At 41.6% G+C, this 17,993-nt stretch overlaps 1 protein-coding gene across 1 annotated transcript in view; it reads right to left on the bottom strand.

Annotated features, from left to right (window-relative positions):
• LOC112070174 (signal-induced proliferation-associated 1-like protein 1) overlaps window positions 1-17,993 on the bottom strand; it is a gene marked incomplete at its 3' end in the record, with an annotated part of 160,698 nt that overhangs the window by 111,091 nt on the left and 31,614 nt on the right. Inside the window, exon 2 of the mRNA XM_070438855.1 lies at window positions 4,417-4,455. The remainder of the gene's footprint in view (window positions 1-4,416; window positions 4,456-17,993) is intronic.

Genomic DNA, 17,993 nt, shown 5'->3' with positions numbered 1-17,993 from the left:
TGATTAGCTGTTCAGGAGTCTTATGGCTTGGGGGTAGAAGCTGTTTAGAAGCCTTTTGGACCTTGACTTGGTGCTCCGGTACCGCTTGCTATGCGGTAGCAGAGAGAACAGTCTGTGAATAGGGTGGCTGGAGTCTTTGATATTTTTTATGGCCTTTCTCTGACACCGCCTGGTATAGAGGTCCTGGATGGCAGGAAGCTTGGCCCCAGTGATGTACTGGGCCGTACGCACTACCCTCTGTAGCGCCTTGCGGTCGGAGGCGGAGCAATTGCCATACTAGGCAGTGATGCAACCAGTCAGGATGCTCTCGAAGGTGCAGCCGTAGAACCCTTTGAGGATCTGAGGACCCATAACAAATCTTTTCAGTCTCCTGAGGGGGAATAGGTTTTGTTGTGCCCTCCTCACGAATATCTTGATGTGCATGGACCATGTTAGTTTGTTGGTGATGTAGAAGCCAAAAGAACTTGAAGCTCTCAACCTCCTCCACTACAGCCCCATCGATGAGAACCATAGCTTCTGGTTGGGGTATGTACGTACAGTCACTGTGGGGACGACGTCATCGATGCACTTATTGATAAAGCCAGTGACTGATGTGGTGTATTCCTCAATGTCATCGGAAGAATCCCAGAACATGTTCCAGTCTGTGATAGCAAAACAGTCCTGTAGTTTAGCATCTGCTTCATCTGACAACTTTTTTATTGACCGAGTCACTGGTGCATCCTGCTTTTATTGCTTGTAAGCAGGAATCAGGAGGATAAAATTATGGTCAGATTTGCCAAATGGAGGGCGGGGGAGAGTTTTGTACGCGTCTCCGTGTGTGGAGTAATGGTGGTCTAGTTGTTTTCCCTCTGGTTGCACGTTTAACATGCTGATAGAAATGAGGTTAAACCGATTTAAGTTTCCCTGCATTAAAGTCACCGGCCACCAGGAGTCCTGCCTCTGGATGAGCGTTTTCCTGTTTGCTTATTGCGGAATACAGCTCATTGAGTGCAGTTTTAGTGCCAGCCTCGGTCTGTGATGGTATGTAGACAGTTACGAAAAATACAGATCTACAGCTTATCTACAGTTTATCATGAGATACTCTACCTCAGGCGAGCAAAACTTTGAGACTTCCTTAGATATCGTGCACCAGCTGTTGTTTACATAAATGCATAGGCCCCCGCCCCGTGTCTTACCAGAGGCTGCTGTTCTGTCTTGCCGATAGAGTGTATAACCCGCCAGCTGTATGTTCTTAATGTCGTCGTTCAGCCACGACTCGGTGAAACACAAGATACTACAGTTTTTAATGTCCCGTTGGTAGGATATACGTGCTTTCAGTTCGTCCCATTTATTTTCCAGCGATTGAACGTTAGCTAGCAGAACGGAAGGCAAGGGCAGATTAGCCACTCGTCGCCTGATCCTCACAAGGCACCTGGATATTTTGCCTCGAAATCTCAGATTCCTTCTCCAGTGAATCACGGGGATCGGGGCCTGGTCGGGTGTCTGCAATATATCCCTCGCCTCCGACTCATTGAAGAACTCCTCGTCCAATTTAAAATGTTTAAAAAATGGCTAAATAATTTAAACAGGTCACCAGGGGTACTTGCTACTTTGGTTAATGAAATGAAGAGCCCATTGGAGCATTTTTTAAATCCCAAATTATACTTTTGTTACATCGTTTGCGAGCTCAGCTCGTTAGCTAGCTCTCAGTCTCACTGACCACCAAACGCTGCTAATGCTAGCTAGCTAGCCACTTAATTGCTGACAGTGAATTCAGAGACATTCAGTGGCTAGCTAAACTATAACCATAATTTGACCAGGTTCCCGAGATTGTAATTGTAATGACAATCCACCACAACATACCCAATAGTTTCCTGATTAGCGAGGAGTAGTCTGTGTTAAATTTCATTGTGAATTAGAAACAAAGTTTGAGATCACTGTGAGGGGAATTCGCCAGCGGTCGGTATGGGGAAATTAGCTTCACGGGTTGAGGTTGCAACAGTAACCAGGGGGGCAGGGGTTGGCAAAGGGTCAATTTTCTAATAAAAATACTAAATTTACTTCACATAACATCCCACTGGTCTGAGATAAGAATAGAAGCTCTTTTCAACTACACTGCTAGAAAAGAACAGCAGTATCCTTGACAACCAACCCAGTGCTAGAAGTCAAAAGTGAATTTGAAAACACTGCAGAGAGCACAGTTTATTAACAGTCAGTGAAAGAAAATGACACTTAAAGCAACGTTGGTCTATAACCTTTTAAAGGAACATTGAAGTAACGTTTGTCTATAACCTTTAAAGGAACATTGAAGTAACGTTTGTCTATAACCCTTTAAAGGAACATTGAAGTAACGTTTTGTCTAACCCTTTAAAGGAACATTGAAGTAACGTTTGTCTATAACCCTTTAAAGGAACATTGAAGTAACGTTTGTCTATAACTCTTGCAACTATAGGGGGTGCTGTTCCGCATTAGCATATTTGTGTCTCCAAATTAAACTGCCTCGTGCTAAATTCTTGATCGTACAATATGCATATTATTGTTATTATTGGATAGAAAACACCTTCTAGTTTCTATAGAAGTTGGAATTTTGTCTCTGAGTGGTACAGAACAATTTCTACAGAACTTTTCATGACAGGGTTCAGATTTCAGAAATTTTTACCTCTGATCTGGGGTCTGTTTATAAGGCCACAGTGAATGCTATGAAGAACCGACACTGCCTACGTCTTCCTCTGGGTGTCTGTACGTCATCACGTTTTCAATGAAGTCGATGGGCGTTCACAGCCATTATAAATGACAAAAATGTACAGAGACCGTCCTTTCTCAATGTGCGCCTCAAGCGTGAAGGCCATCGGACCTGTCTCGTTCCAAATCGTTTTCTAACCAGCAATATTTCTCCGGTCATGTTTTCAGTCGTTATAGTTGTTAAAAACATCATAATGTAGTTAATTTGAGCCGTTTTATATCAATTTATATCCGTTTAGTGCGATTTTGAGGAATTTCTTTGTTGTGCGTTCTGAAAGTTTGGACACGTTTTAGGGAGTCGGTCGTTGGTGGTGGACATTTCGAAGGACAGAGGACATCTATCGACCAAAAGACGTTTATAACATAGAAAGGATATTGCCCAAGAATATGATGGAAGAACAGCTCAAAGTAAGCAATATTTAATATGATAAACCGTGTTTCTGTCGAAATATTTTAAACGCATAATTCGCCATTTTGTTTGGTATAGCTTCACTTGGCAACACCTGTATTGAAAAGTAAGGATAATTTTAAAAATGTAAATCAGCGGTTGCATTAAGAACTAATTTGTCTTTCGATTCCTGTAAACCCTGTATTTTTTAGTCAAGTATATGATTAGCTTTCAATTAAACTAGATCACTCTGATAGATGACGTCAGACATATTGAGGCTTGATTTCCTAGTATTTTTATTGTGTAACCACGGTTTTGTATGGCTAAAATATGCACTTTTTCGAACAAACTGTATATGTATATTGTAAAATGATGTTACAGGAGTGTCATCGGAAGAATTCTGAGAAGGTTATGTGAAAAAATTAATATATTTTTGGCGGTGATTACGTTATAGCGCTCTTTGGCTGGAATCGATGCTCTGGTAACGTTTTCACATGTGGTATGCTAACTTATCGATTTATTGTGTTTTCGCTGTAAAACGCTTAGAAAATCTGAAATATGGTCTGAAATCACAAGAACTGGGTCTTTCCATTGCTATGCTTTGTCTATTCTTATGAAATGTTTTATGATGAGTAAATTGGTCATACACGTTGCTCTATCTAGTAATTCTAGTCAATTTGTGATGGTCGGTGCAATTGTAAACTGTGATTTCTACCTGAAATATGCACTTTTTTCTAACAAAAACTATCCTATACCATGAATATGTTATCAGACTGTCATCTGATGTTTTTTTTTATAGGTTATTGGCTATCAATATCTTAGTTGAGCCGAATGGGTGATAGCACCTGAAGGAGTAGAAACTGATGGAGTTAGAATAGTGGTGTATTTTGCTAACAGTGGTTAGCTAATAGATTTACATATTGTGTCTTCCTGTAAAACATTTTAAAAATCTGAAATGGTGGCTTATTTCACAAGATTTGTATCTTTCATTAGGTGGCTTGGACTTGTGATTTAATGATATTAAGATGCTACTATCTACTTTTGAAGCTATGCTAGCTATGCTAATCAGTGTGTGGGGGTGGGGGGTGCTCCCGGATCCGGGTTTCTGAGGCAGTAAAAGTTAAAGGAACATTGAAGTAACGTTTGTCTATAACCCTTTAAAGGAACATTGAAGTAAACGTTTGTCTATAACCCTTTAAAGGAACATTGAAGTAACGTTTGTCTATAACCCTTTAAAGGAACATTGAAGTAACGTTTGTCTATTACCTTTTAAAGGAACATTGAAGTAACGTTGGTCTAGTACTTACAGGCTCCTGTCCTGTCCTGTCCGTCAATCTCAGGATAATCTGAAAGGAAAAAAAGGAACATTTTTGGACCAAAACAGGAACTATAAGAATATAATCATGGGAAAGTCAAAGCACCCCTTTGAGAGTAAACTTGGCTGACAGGGCAGAACTAAAAGAGATTCATGAAATAACACATCCCAAAATAATAGAGGCTTACCGATATGGGATTCTTGGGTCTGATAGCGATTTTAGGGAGGCAAGTCACCAATATATGTGCCAATATGTGGTATTTTAGAGGTGAAATGATAAACAGACCGTTTCATTCACAAATTGTGCTCCAAAGGATTAACAGATACTGTACTCTAAATTATGATTCCTAAATATTAAAATTAACATTGTTTAATAACCACCAAAAAGCAACTATATCCACTATAAATACAAAAGACATGTTCTTCTTGGGGACGTTCTTTACGTAAATGTAAATCTGAAACTGCACTTTTCACAAGATCAAACTATACACTGAAATCAGTGGTGTAAAGTAATTAAGTAAAAAATACTTTAAAGTACTACTTAAGTAGTTTTTTGGGGGGTATCTGTACTTGACAACTTTGACATCACTACATTCCTAAAGAAAAGAAAATACACTTTCGACTCTATACATTTTCCCTGACATGCTTAGCAGGACAGGAAAATGGTCTAATTCACACACAAAGAGAACATCCCTGGTCATCCCTACTGCATCTGATCTGGCAGACTCACTAAACACAAATGCTTTGTTTGTAAAATTATGTCTGAGTGTTGTGTGTGTGCCCCTGGCTATTCGTAAATAAATAAAAATGTAAAAAGAAAATCGTGCCATTTGGTTCGCCTAATATAAGCATATTGAAACTATCAATACACAAGTATATATTTTGAAACCTGCATATTTAGTTAATATTGCCTACTAACATGAATTTATTTTAAATTAGGGAAATTGTGTCACTTCTCTTGCATTCTGTGCAACCAGAGTCAGGGTATATGCAGCAGTTTGGGTCGCCTAGCTTGTTGAACTGTGTGAAGACCATTTCTTACTAACTAAGACCGTAATCAATGTGCCAGAATTTTACATAATTATGACATAACATTGAAGGTTGTGCAATGTAACAGCAATATTTAGACTTAGGGTTGCCGCACGTTCGATAAAATACGGAACAGTTCCGTATTTCACTGAAAGAATAAACGTTTTGTATTTGAAATGATAGTTTCCGGATTCGACCATATAAGGCTGGTATTTCTGTGTGTTTATTATATTATAATTAAGTCTATGATTTTATATTTGACACAGCAGTCTGACTGAGCGGTGGTAGGCAGCAGCAGGCTCGTAAGCATTCATTCAAACAGCACTTTCCTGCTCTTTTGCCAGAAGCTCGTTGCTGTGCTTCAAGCATTGAGCTGTTTATGACTTCAAGCCTATCAACTCCCGACATTAGGCTGGCAATACTATAGTGCAAATAAGAACATCCAATAGTCAAAGGTATATGAAATACAAATGGTATAGAGAAATAGTACTATAATTCCTACAATAACTACAACCTAAAACTTCTTAACTGGGAATATTGAAGACTCATGTTAAAAGGAACCACCAGCTTTCATACATTCTCATGTTATGAGCAAGGAACTAAAACGATAGCTTTGTACATGGCCCATATTGCACTTTTACTTTCTTCTCCAACACTTAGTTTTTGCATTCTTTAAACCAAATTGAACAGGTTTCATTATTTATTTGAGACTAAATTGATTTTATTCATGTATTATATTAAGTTAAAATAAGTGTTCATTCAGTCTTGTTGTAATTGTCATCATTAAAAATATAGTGAGTAGGTGTGTCCAAACATTTGACTGGTACTGTATGTATGTATGTTTGTACATATGTACGTACGTGGGTGCAGTGGAAGTCGAAAGTTTACATACACCTTAGCCAAATAAATTTAAACTCAGTTTTTCACAATCCCTGACATTTAATCCGAGAAACAATTCCCTGTTTTAGGTCAGTTAGGATCACCACTTTATTTTAAGAATGTGAAATGTCTGAAAAATAGTAGAGAGAAGGATTTATTTCAGCTTTCATTTCTTTCATCACATTCCCAGTGGGTCAGAAGTTTACATACACTCAATTAGTATTTGGTAGCATTGCCTTTAAATGGTTTAACTTGGGTCAAACGTTTTGGGAAGCCTTCCACAAGCTTCCCACAATAAGGTGGGTGAATTTTGGCCCATTCCTTCTGACAGAGCTGGTGTAACAGAGACAGGTTTGTAGGCCTCCTTGTTCGCACACGCTTTTTCAGTTCTGACCACAAATTTTCTATGGGATTGAGGTCAGGGCTTTGTGATGGCCACTCCAAAACCTTGACTTTGTTGTCCTTAAGCCATTTTGTCACAACTTTTGGAAGTATGCTTGGGGTCATTGTCCAATTGGAAGACCCATTTGCGACCAAGCTTTAACTTCCTGACTGATGTCTTGATGTTGCGTCAATATATCCACATTGTCCTTCCTCATGAAGCCATCTATTTTGTGAAGTACACCAGTCCCTCCAGCAGCAAAGCACCCTCACAACATGATGCGGCCACCCCCGTGCTTCACGGTTGGGACGATGTTCTTCGGCTTGCAAGCCTCCCCTTTTCTCCTCCAAACATAACGATGGTCATTATGGCCAAACAGTTCTATTTTTGTTTCATCAGACCAGAGGACATTTCTCCAAAAAGTACAATCTTTGTCCCCATGTGCAGTTGCAAACCGTATTCTGGCTTTTTCATGGCGGTTTTGAAGTAGTGGCTTCTTCCTTGCTGAGTGGCCTTTCAGGTTATGTCGATATAGGACTCGTTTTACTGTGGATGTAGATACCTTTGCACCTGTTTCCTCCAGCATCTTCACAAGGTCCTTTGCTGTTGTTCTGGGATTGATTTGCACTTTTCGCACCAAAGTACGTTCATCTCTAGGAGACAGAACGCGTCTCCTTCCTGAGCGGTATGGCGGCTGCGTGGTCCCATGGTATTTATACTTGCGTACTATTGTTTGTACAGATGAACGTGGTACCTTCAGGCATTTGGAAATTGCTCCCAAGGATGAACCAGACTTGTGGAGGTCTACAGTTTATTTTCTCAGGTCTTGGCTGATTTCTTCAGATTTTCCCATGATGTCAAGCAAAGAGGCACTGAGTTTAAAGGTAGGCCTTGAAATACATCCATAGGTACACCTCCAATTGACTCAAATGATGTCAATTAGCCTATCAAAAGCTTCTAAAGCCATGACATAATTTTCTGGAATTTTCCAAGCTGTTTAAAGGCACAGTCAACTTAGTCCATGTAAACTTCTGACCCACTGGAATTGTGATACAGTGAATTATAAGTGAAATAATCTGTCTGTAAACAATTGTTGGAAAAATTACTTGTCATGCACAAAGTAGATGTCCTAACCGACTTGCCAAAACTATAGTTTGTTAACAAGAAATGTGTGGAGTGGTTGAAAAACGAGTTTTAATGACTCCAACCTAAATGTATGTAAACTTCCGACTTAGACTATATATAATTTATTTTTTATTTTTATTATTATTATTTATTTATTTTTAATCGGCCGATTAATCGGTATCGGCTTTTTCATTCCTCCAATAATCGATGTTGACAAATCATAAATCGGTCGACCTCTGAGTAGATTCACTACAATGCTTTACAACAGTCAAAGGTCACGTAAACAAAACAGTTTATGGCAACCTCACAAGGAGAGCGCGTTCAGAGATACTTTTGAGGAGATGGGAAACTCCAATTCAATTGTATTAACGGCAATTGTTTATGTTTCCCATGCGTCGTTAAAGGACCACGCAGTGCATTCTGGGTGATTCTGGGACAAGGAGAGTTCTCCTTCAAGAAGTGTATGGGTGTCAATTGGGGGCTAGCTCAAAAAACCAACATTGGCATTAATTTTGTCAACAAGAAGTACAACATTTAGGTCTGACCCCATTTAGTGAACTGGTCGATTGTTTGGTAGATAGGCTGTTGGTCGACTGATATTACTTTAGTTGAGCAGTAGCAAAAAAATAAATAAAAAAAAAATCAGGGTGTACAAGACACCTGTCTGATTCCCGCCTGTCCGAGTGGACTGATCCATTGTGGAGGCCGTGGGGGTGGGACAGGGGATGGGACAGTCCATCACTAAGACAGCCGCTACTGAAATTGTATATGGTTATGTTCTGTAAGAACAATGGTGCAACTCTAAAAATATTATATTATTTTATAACAAAATGTGCTTTCTCCTGTGTTAAAATAAAGCGACCCTTGAATAATTAGCATAAACAATAAATAAATAAAACGTTACATTTCGGGAAAATAGTTTTTCGTCTTTGCTGTAATAAAGGCTTTCCACCTTTTATTTTCTTAAAATAAAAAACATAATAAACATGACAATAGACTCTCTGGTACCCTTATAATTACTGTAGTGTTGTTTACATTGTTCCAAAACGTTCAGAACAATTATATTGTAACCTAACAGCACCTGTTTGACATACATAATATACACACAGCACTTGCTCGTTACTGGATCAAGAAAAAGAAGGTATTTGACTTCCCATTTTACCTCCTGAGCAACCAGTAAACATTCCCCCATTTTGAGTTTATTATAGCCAGCTAACTTTAACCAAGTGACAAGGACAGGGCTGCGTTGACTTTGGCACCAGTCCAGTGTTTAAACATATGTAGGACAGCCAGCTAGCTAGCTAGGCTAACTGCTTTGCTGGCTCTATAAGGCCTAACTACATTACTATTACTGGTTAACCAGCCAGCTAACGTTAACCAGCCAGCTAACGTTAACCATGTGATGAGGACAGGGCTGCTTGCTTCGCGTACTTTTGATGATTTACTTATTCAAATACGTTGTCGCTGACGAGCTACTCACCGTCAACCCACCATGCCAACTCTGACTTCGTGACGAATAATGTTCAATATACAGCTCAGAGCGCCCTCTTCAGGCAACCATTGATTTTGTTTTTTAAATGACCGCAAATGAGGACACTTATTTGTTCATTCTATGTATATAATATCGGTGGATTAAAGATTGATACAAATATTTCTGAGAAAGACTAATATCGTCCCGATAATATTGGTCAACCGATTCGTTGACGACTGTGGGGGGAGCAAGGAGAACGTTGCTAAAATAACCAAGTATGGTCGATCATATCCAAATATGGTCGATCTGGCAAGAAGTCGTGCAGCCACATGGATAACATTAAAACACCCCCGGTGTCTCCCCTGTGCACCAGGCCTATGTGATGAGTCTTTCAACTCCCACGGACTCCCCTCCCCAGACGGTTTTCAGGAGCATCCATTTGCCTCTGGAAACAGATATGGTTTTGTGTGAGATGGAGAATAGGATCTCACACACACACCACACACACACACACACACACACACACACACACACACACACACACACACCTTTAGAGCCTCTAACAACTAGAGATCCAGACAGCAGGGATGGTGATTGTTTTAAGACCGGAGAGAGGTCTTAAAATAAAGATAGGCCATAATGGACCGCACAAGCCTCCTAACCGTGTGTGTGTGTGTTTGTGGGTATGTGTGTCCACTCTTACACCTTATCGGTGGTCTGTGAGAGCTTGACCAATAGAAACACAGGGGAAGCAGATTCTAAATAGATTCAATCATCCTGTGAAGTTTTCTCGCCTCATTTCACAGTGTGCTTGGTTTGACATTCCCAGCTGTGCTTTCTAACGTCCTCGAGGATCTGAATTTCAACGTCACTACAACACCAGTTACTGTACTCTTTCTGAGAGTAAAAATAAATAAAATAAAAACATGCAAGAACATGTAGTCTGAGACTTTAAATAGTTTGAGACTTTAATACCAGGTTAGCCAAGCCGGTGGTCCAAAAGAACGCTGGATTGGGTAAGTAGGCCAAACTGGTTGATAATTAGTACTTACACAGAGTTAATGCTGTAATAGTGCTCTCGGCCAGGGGGTCACCATAACAACACTTTGATGAGGATATTAGTGTCATAGTAGTCCAGTAACCATGGTGATTTAATCATTTAGAATGAGAGCTTTGAGGGCGATGATTAAGGAAAATGCTGATTCTGATACACCTTTAGGCTCACATAGACCTAACACTAATGAAAATGAATCAAAACTATTTCAAAAGGACATTGAAAAGATGCAAAGATAGAAGTTTCTCCTTCTGTGAGTTAACCAAGTAGTTTCTCCTTCTGTGAGTTAACCAAGTAGTTTCTCCTCCTGTGAGTTAACCAAGTAGTTTCTCCTTGGGCAGTAGCCTAGGCCTATTCATTATCTTCTGTGAGTTAACCAAGTCTGTTTCTGCTTGGGCTGCAGCCTAGGCCTATTCAGGCTACCTAAAGTCTATCAGCATATTGATTGCACGACATGCAAGGCTAAAACTCTCTACCACTGCTACTCTAACTTCCGCGATGCATACAAAGCCCTCCCCCGCCCTCCCTTCAGCAAATCCGACTACGACGCCATCTTGCTCGTTCTGTCTTATAGGCAGAAACTCAAACAGGATGTACCAGTGATGAGAACCATTCAACGCTGGTCTGACCAATCGGAAGCCACGCTTCAAGATTGTTTTGGTCACGCGGACTGGAATATGTTCCGGTCAACCTCAGAGAACAACATCGACCTATACGCTGACTTGGTGAGTGTGTTTATAAAGAAGTGCATTGGAGATGTTGTACCCACTGTGACCATTACAACCTACCCACAACCACTACCCAAAACCACTAGCCACAACCACTAGCCACAACCACTAGCCACAACCAGAAACCATGGAATGATTGTGGCATTAATGCTAAACTGAAAGCGCGATCAACCGCATTTAACCATGGAAAAAGGTCTGTGAATACGGCTGAATATAAACAGTGTAGTTATTCCCTCCACAAGGCAATCAAACAAGCGAAATGCCGGTACAGGGACAAGGTGGAGTCGCATTTCAACGGCTCAGACACGACGTATGTGGCAGGGTCTACAGGAAATACAAAAACAAAAACAGCCACGTCACGCCTCCAGACAAACTAAACATTTAAACGTGTTAACCCTCGCGAGGCTGCCGGCCCAGACGGCATCCCTAGCCGCGTCCTCAGAGCATGCGCAGACCAGCTGGCTGGTGTGTTATGGACATATTCAATCGCTCCCTATTCCAGTCTGTTGTCCCCACATGCTTCAATATGGCTACCATTGTCCCTGTACCTAAGAAGGCAAAGGTAACTGAACTAAATGACTACCGCCCCGTAGCACTCACTTCATGTCATCATGAAGTGCTTTGAGAGGCTAGTCAAGGATCATATCAACTCCACCTTACCTGACACCCTAGACCCACTTCAGTTTGCATACCGCCCCAATAAGTCCACAGACGATACAATCGCCATCACACTGCCCTATCCCATTTGGACAAGAGGAATACCTATGTAAGAATGCTGTTCATCGACTACAGCTCAGCATTCAACACCATAATAGCCTCCAAACTCATCATCAAGCTGGAGGCCCTGGGTCTCAACTCCATCTCCAGCTTCATGGCCCACCCCCAGGTGGTGAAGGTAGGAAACAACATCTCCACTTCATTGACCCTCAACACAGGGGCCCCACAAGGGTGCATTCTCAGCCCTCTCCTGTACTCCCTGTTCACCCACGACTGTGTGACCATGCACACCTCCAACTCAATCATCAAGTTTGCAGACGACAAAACAGTAGTGGGCTTGATTACCAACGATGATGAGACAGCCTACAGGGAGGAGGTGAGGACACTCGGAGTGTGATGTCAGGAAAATAACCTCTCACTCAACGTCAACAAAACAAAGGAGATGATCGTGGACTTCAGGAAACAGCAGAGGGAGTACCCCCCATCCACGTTGACGGGACAGTAGTGGAGAAAGTTAAGTTCCTGGGCGTACACATCACGGACAAACTGAATTGGTCCACCCACACAGACAGCGTTGTGAAGAAGGCGCAACAGCGCCTCTTCAACCTCAGGAGGCTGAAGAAATTTGTCCTGTCACCAAAGACACTCAAACTTTTACAGATGCACAATTGAGAGCATCCTGTCGGGCTGTATCACCGCCTGGTACGGCAACTGCTCCGCCCACAACCGCAAGGCTCTCCAGAGGGTAGTGAGGTCTGCAGAACGCACCACCGGGGGCAAACTACCTGCCCTCCAGGACACCTACACCACCCGATGTCACAGGAAGGCCAAAAAAGATAATCAAGGACAACAACCATCCGAGCCACTGCCTGTTCACACCGCTATCATCCAGAAGGTGAGGTCAGTAAAGGTGCATCAAAACTGGGACTGAGAGATTGAGAAACAGCTTCTATCTCAAGGCCATCAGACTGCTAAACAGCAATCACTAACTCAGAGAGGCTGCTGCCTACATTGAGACCCGATCACTGGACACTAACCTGTTGAGGACAGGGGGTGCTGTTTTCACTTTTGGAGAAAATCGTATGATATTTAAACGGCCTCGTACTCAATTCTTGCTCGTACAATATGCATTATTATTATTACTATTGGATAGAAAACAGTCTCTAGTTTCTAAAACCGTTTGAATTATTTCTCTAAGTGAAACAGAACTCTTTTTACAGACCATTTCCTATCCGGAAGTGAGATTTCCAAAAGCGAAGTCTCTCTTCAAGACCATGTCTATAAAAGGGCATGTCACTTATGACTGTAGAAACACGTCATACGCCTTCCCCTGGGTGTCATGCGGAAGTGAGAGCAGAAATGACTTAATTATCTCGTCCTGGGATTGAACACAACCTCTTGGAGTGACAGGAGCGCCATTTATTTTTTTTCCTGGGCGCGAAGTTGGACCTGGGCTCGGCTCCTGGAAAGCCCTCGTTAAAGGTGAATATGTTCTCCGGCTTCGATTTTATTTGATACATGTCACAATATCATCCTAAAGTATGTTTTTTCAATATAGTTTAATTATATTATTGAAATTTATTCTGGACTTTAGAGGTGATGCGTCGCAAGAAATTGGTTCAAGAATGAGAGGTTAGCACCGCACTGCCAGTGTGCTTGCTAATTCAAGAGGAAATCGTTCGTTCTGGATCCAAATAAAGTCGGTTCTGAACAAAGGACCCCTTGGAGAACATTCTGATGGAAGATCAACAAAGATAAGGACCCAATTTGGGATGCTTTTTCATATATCTGTCGAACTGTGCTATCGCTACTGTTTGACTAGAATCAATGCTGCTGTGTGCTAGCTATTGTAGTAAGCTAATATAACGATATATTGTGTTTTCGCTGTAAAACACTTCAAAAATCGGAAATATTGGCTATATTCACAAGATATTTGTCTTTCATTAGCTATCCACCATATATTTGTCTGAAATGTTTTATGATGAGTAATTAGGTAGTTGACGTTGGTGTCTGTATTTTCTCTGGTTACTCCCGTGCGATTTCTGACTGTAGCTATGATGGTAGCAGTAATGTAAAACTGATTTATAGCTAAAATATGCAAATATTTTGAACAAAACATAGATTTATTGCGTAACATGTTATAGGACTGTCATCTGAGGTAGTTTTTTCTAGGTTATTTAGGTTGGTTCTAGGTTAGTTAGGTTGGCTTGTGCATGCTACTTGCATCCTACTTGTGCTGTGAAAAATGTCTGTCCTCTTTTTTATTTGGTGGTGAACTAACATAAATATATGTGGTGTTTTCTCTGTAAAACATTTAAAAAAGCGGACATGTTGGCTGGATTCACAAGTTGTTTATCTTTCAAATGCTGTATTGGACTTGTTAATGTGTGAAAGTTAAATATTAAAAAAAATAATAATAATTTGAATTTGCCGCTCTGCCTTTTCAGTGGAATGTGGGAGGAGTTCCGCTAGCGGAACCCCTGTCCTAGACAGGTTTTAATAAATGGATCGCTGGTGACTTTAAACAATGCCACCTTAAATAATGTTTACATATCTTACATTACTCATCTCATATGTATATACGGTACTCTACACCATCTATTGCATCTTGCCTATGCCGCTCGCTCATCCATATACTTATATGTACATATTCTCATTCACCCCTTTAGATTTGTGTGTATTAGGTAGTTGTTGTGGAATTGTTAGATTATTTGTTAGATATTACTGCACTGTCGGAACTAGAAGCACAAGCATTTCTCTACACTCGCATTAACATCTGCTAACCATGTGTATGTGACCAATAAAATGTGATTTGATTCATTGTCTTCTGTGTGTTAACCAAGTCTGTTTCTCCTTGGGCCTATTCATTGTCTTAACACAATTGACCTGCTACAAAACATAACACTGCCAGGTTTTTAATTTCTCATGAGTGGTAAAGCAGATGTTTCAAAGTGTGTGACAATCCCACCTAAACGTCTGTCTATTGCTTGAAAACCACCAACTCCACCAACGGGTTAGTGTTCAGAACATACCAGCCTTCAGAACATACCAGCCTTCAGAACATACCAGCCTTCAGAACATACCAGCCTTCAGAACATACCAGCCTTCAGAACATTTGTCAGTCTGAGGGCAGTGTTGGTCTCTGCGCTCACTGAGACGGAGCTGTGCTGTCAGTCACTGAGGGCAGTGTTGGTCTCTGCGCTCACTGAGACGGAGCTGGTGCTGTCAGTCACTGAGGGCAGTGTTGGTCTCTGCGCTCACTGAGACGGAGCTGTGCTGTCAGTCACTGAGGGCAGTGTTGGTCTCTGCGCTCATGAGACGGAGCTGTGCTGTCAGTCACTGAGGGCAGTGTTGGTCTCTGCGCTCACTGAGACGGAGCTGCTGCTGTCAGTCACTGAGGGCAGTGTTGGTCTCTGCGCCCTCACTGAGAGGAGCTGTGCTGTCAGTCACTGAGGGCAGTGTAGAATTTAACTGAAAAGCTTGTTTTCAACAATAGATTTTAGAAACAGGAAAGTGTACCATTTGCCACGCTTTTCTGAGCATTTTAAAACATAATCCATTCGTTTATATTACACCTCTCTCTCGCCCATCTCTTTTGTTGTGGTCATCAGCGGCGGTCCCTCCTTAGTGCGTTAGGGGCAGCGCCCCATTGTAATTGGCTAATCACAAGTGGGGCGCTGCCCCTAACACCCCAATGGGAGGACCGTTTGATGACAACAGAAGAGATGGGGAGAAAACAACAGAAGAGATTTCAGAGTGTGGGAGTCTTATGTTCTTCCTGGGATGCTGTTGGAGTTTAAAAAGCTGGAGATTGAAGAAAGGCAGAGAGACAGAGTTGAGTTAGAGAGAGCAACAGAAAGACAGTGACTGTACTGACGCTGCTTATGCAGGCTTGGGCTGAATTGGAGAAGGAGAATCCGCTAAGCATTTCTCAAAGAACTCAGCCACCGTAACTCTGCAGCTCACGCCGGTCTCTCTCTCTCTCTAGCTGCTCTCGTCTCTCTCTCTCTCTAGCTGCTCTCGTCTCTCGTCTCTCTCTAGCCGTTCTAGTCTCTCTAGTGTCTCATCTCTAGTGTAACTCGTCTCTCTTGTCGCTCTCGTCTCTCTCGTTCTCTCTCTCTCGTTCTTTCTCTCTCGTGTCTTCTCTCTCTCGGTGTCTCTCTCTCTCTCTCGGTGTCTCTCTCTCTCTCTCGTGTCTCTCTCTCTCTCTCGTGTCTCTTCTCTCTCTCTGTCTCTCTCTCTCTCGTGTCTCTCTCTCTCTCTCTCTCTGTGTCTCTCTCTCTCGCATGTCTCTCTCGTCTCAATTCAATTCAATTCAGGGGCTTTATTGGCATGGGAAACATGTGTTAACATTGCAAAGCAAGTGAGGTAGATAATATAAAAAGTGAAATAAAACAATACAAATTAACAGTAAACATTACACATACAGAAGTTTCAAACAAAAAAGACATTACAAATTCGATATATATATATACAGTGTTGTGTGCTTAAACCATTTGTACATTGTTACAAGTTAAAATAAATAAGCATAAATATGGGTTGTATTTACAATGGTGTTTGTTCTTCACTGGTTGCCTTTTCTTGTGGCAACAGGTCACAAATCTTGCTGCTGTGATGGCACACTGTGGAATTTCACCCAGTAGATATGGGAGTTTATCAAAATTGGATTTGTTTTTCGAATTCTTTGTGGATCTGTGTAATCTGAGGGAAATATGTCTCTCTAATATGGTTCATACATTGGGCAGGAGGTTAGGAAGTGCGAGCTCAGTTTCCACCTCATTTTGTGGGAGTGAGCACATAGCCTGTCTTCTCTTGAGAGCCATGTCCGCCTACGGCGGCCTTTCTCAATAGCAAGGCTATGCTCACTGAGTCGTACATAGTCAAAGCTTTCCTTAAGTTTGGGTCAGTCAAGTGGTCAGGTATTCTGCCACTGTGTACTCTCTGTTTAGGGCCAAATAGCATTCTAGTTTGCTCTGTTTTTTTGTTAATTCTTTCCAATGTGTCAAGTAATTATCTTTTTGTTTTCTCATGATTGGTTGGGTCTAATTGTGCTGTTGTCCTGGGGCTCTGTGGGGTGTGTTTGTGTTTGTGAACAGAGCCCAGGACCAGCTTGCTTAGGGGACTTTTCTCCAGGTTCATCTCTCTGTAGGTGATGGCTTTTGTTATGGAAGTTTGGGAATCGCTTCCTTTTAGGTGGTTGTAGAATTTAACGGCTCTTTTCTGGATTTTGTATAATTAGTGGGTATCGGCCTAATTCTGCTCTGCATGCATTATTTGGTGTTCTACGTTGTACACGGAGGATATTTTTGCAGAATTCTGCATGCGAAGTCTCAATTTGGTGTTGTTGTCCCATTTTGTGAAATCTTGGTTTGTGAGCGGACCCCAGACCTCACAACCATAAAGGGCAATGGGCTCTATGACTGATTCAAGTATTTTTAGCGATCCTAATTGGTATGTTGAAATTTATGTTCCTTTTGATGGCATAGAATGCCCTTCTTGCCTTGTCTCTCAGATCGTTCACAGCTCTGTGGAGCTACCTGTGGTGCTGATGTTTAGGCCGAGGTATGTATAGTTTTTGTGTGCTCTAGGGCAACGGTGTCTAGATGGAATTTGTGGTCCTGGCGACTGGACCTTTTTTGGAACACCATTATTTTGGTCTTACTGAGATTTACTGTCAGGGCCCAGGTCTGACAGAATCTGTGCAGAAGATCTAGGTGCTGCTGTAGGCCCTCTTGGTTGGTGACAGAAGCACCAGATCATCAGCAAACAGTAGACATTTGACTTCGGATTCTAGTAGGGTGAGACCGGGTGCTGCAGACTGTTCTAGTGCCCGCGCCAATTCGTTGATATATATGTTGAAGAGGTGGGGCTTAGGCTGCATCCCTGTCTCACCCCACCCTTGTGTGAAGAAATGTGGTGTTTTTGCCATTTTAACCGCACACTTGTGTTTGTTGTACATGGATTTTATAATGTCGTATGTTTTACCCCCAACACCACTTTCCATCAATTTGTATAGCAGACCCTCATGCCAAATTGAGTCGAAGCCTTTTTTGAAATCAACAAAGCATGAGAAGACTTTGCCTTTGTTTTGGTTTGTTTGGTTGTCAATTAGGGTGTGTAGGGTGAATACATGGTCTGTTGTACGGTAATTTGGTAAAAAGCCAATTTGACATTTGCTCAGTAC

Source organism: Salvelinus sp. IW2-2015, unplaced genomic scaffold (genome assembly GCF_002910315.2).
Source record: "Salvelinus sp. IW2-2015 unplaced genomic scaffold, ASM291031v2 Un_scaffold1250, whole genome shotgun sequence".
NCBI classification, from domain to species: domain Eukaryota; kingdom Metazoa; phylum Chordata; class Actinopteri; order Salmoniformes; family Salmonidae; genus Salvelinus; species Salvelinus sp. IW2-2015.
This window is presented reverse-complemented; position numbering and strand designations above follow the sequence as displayed.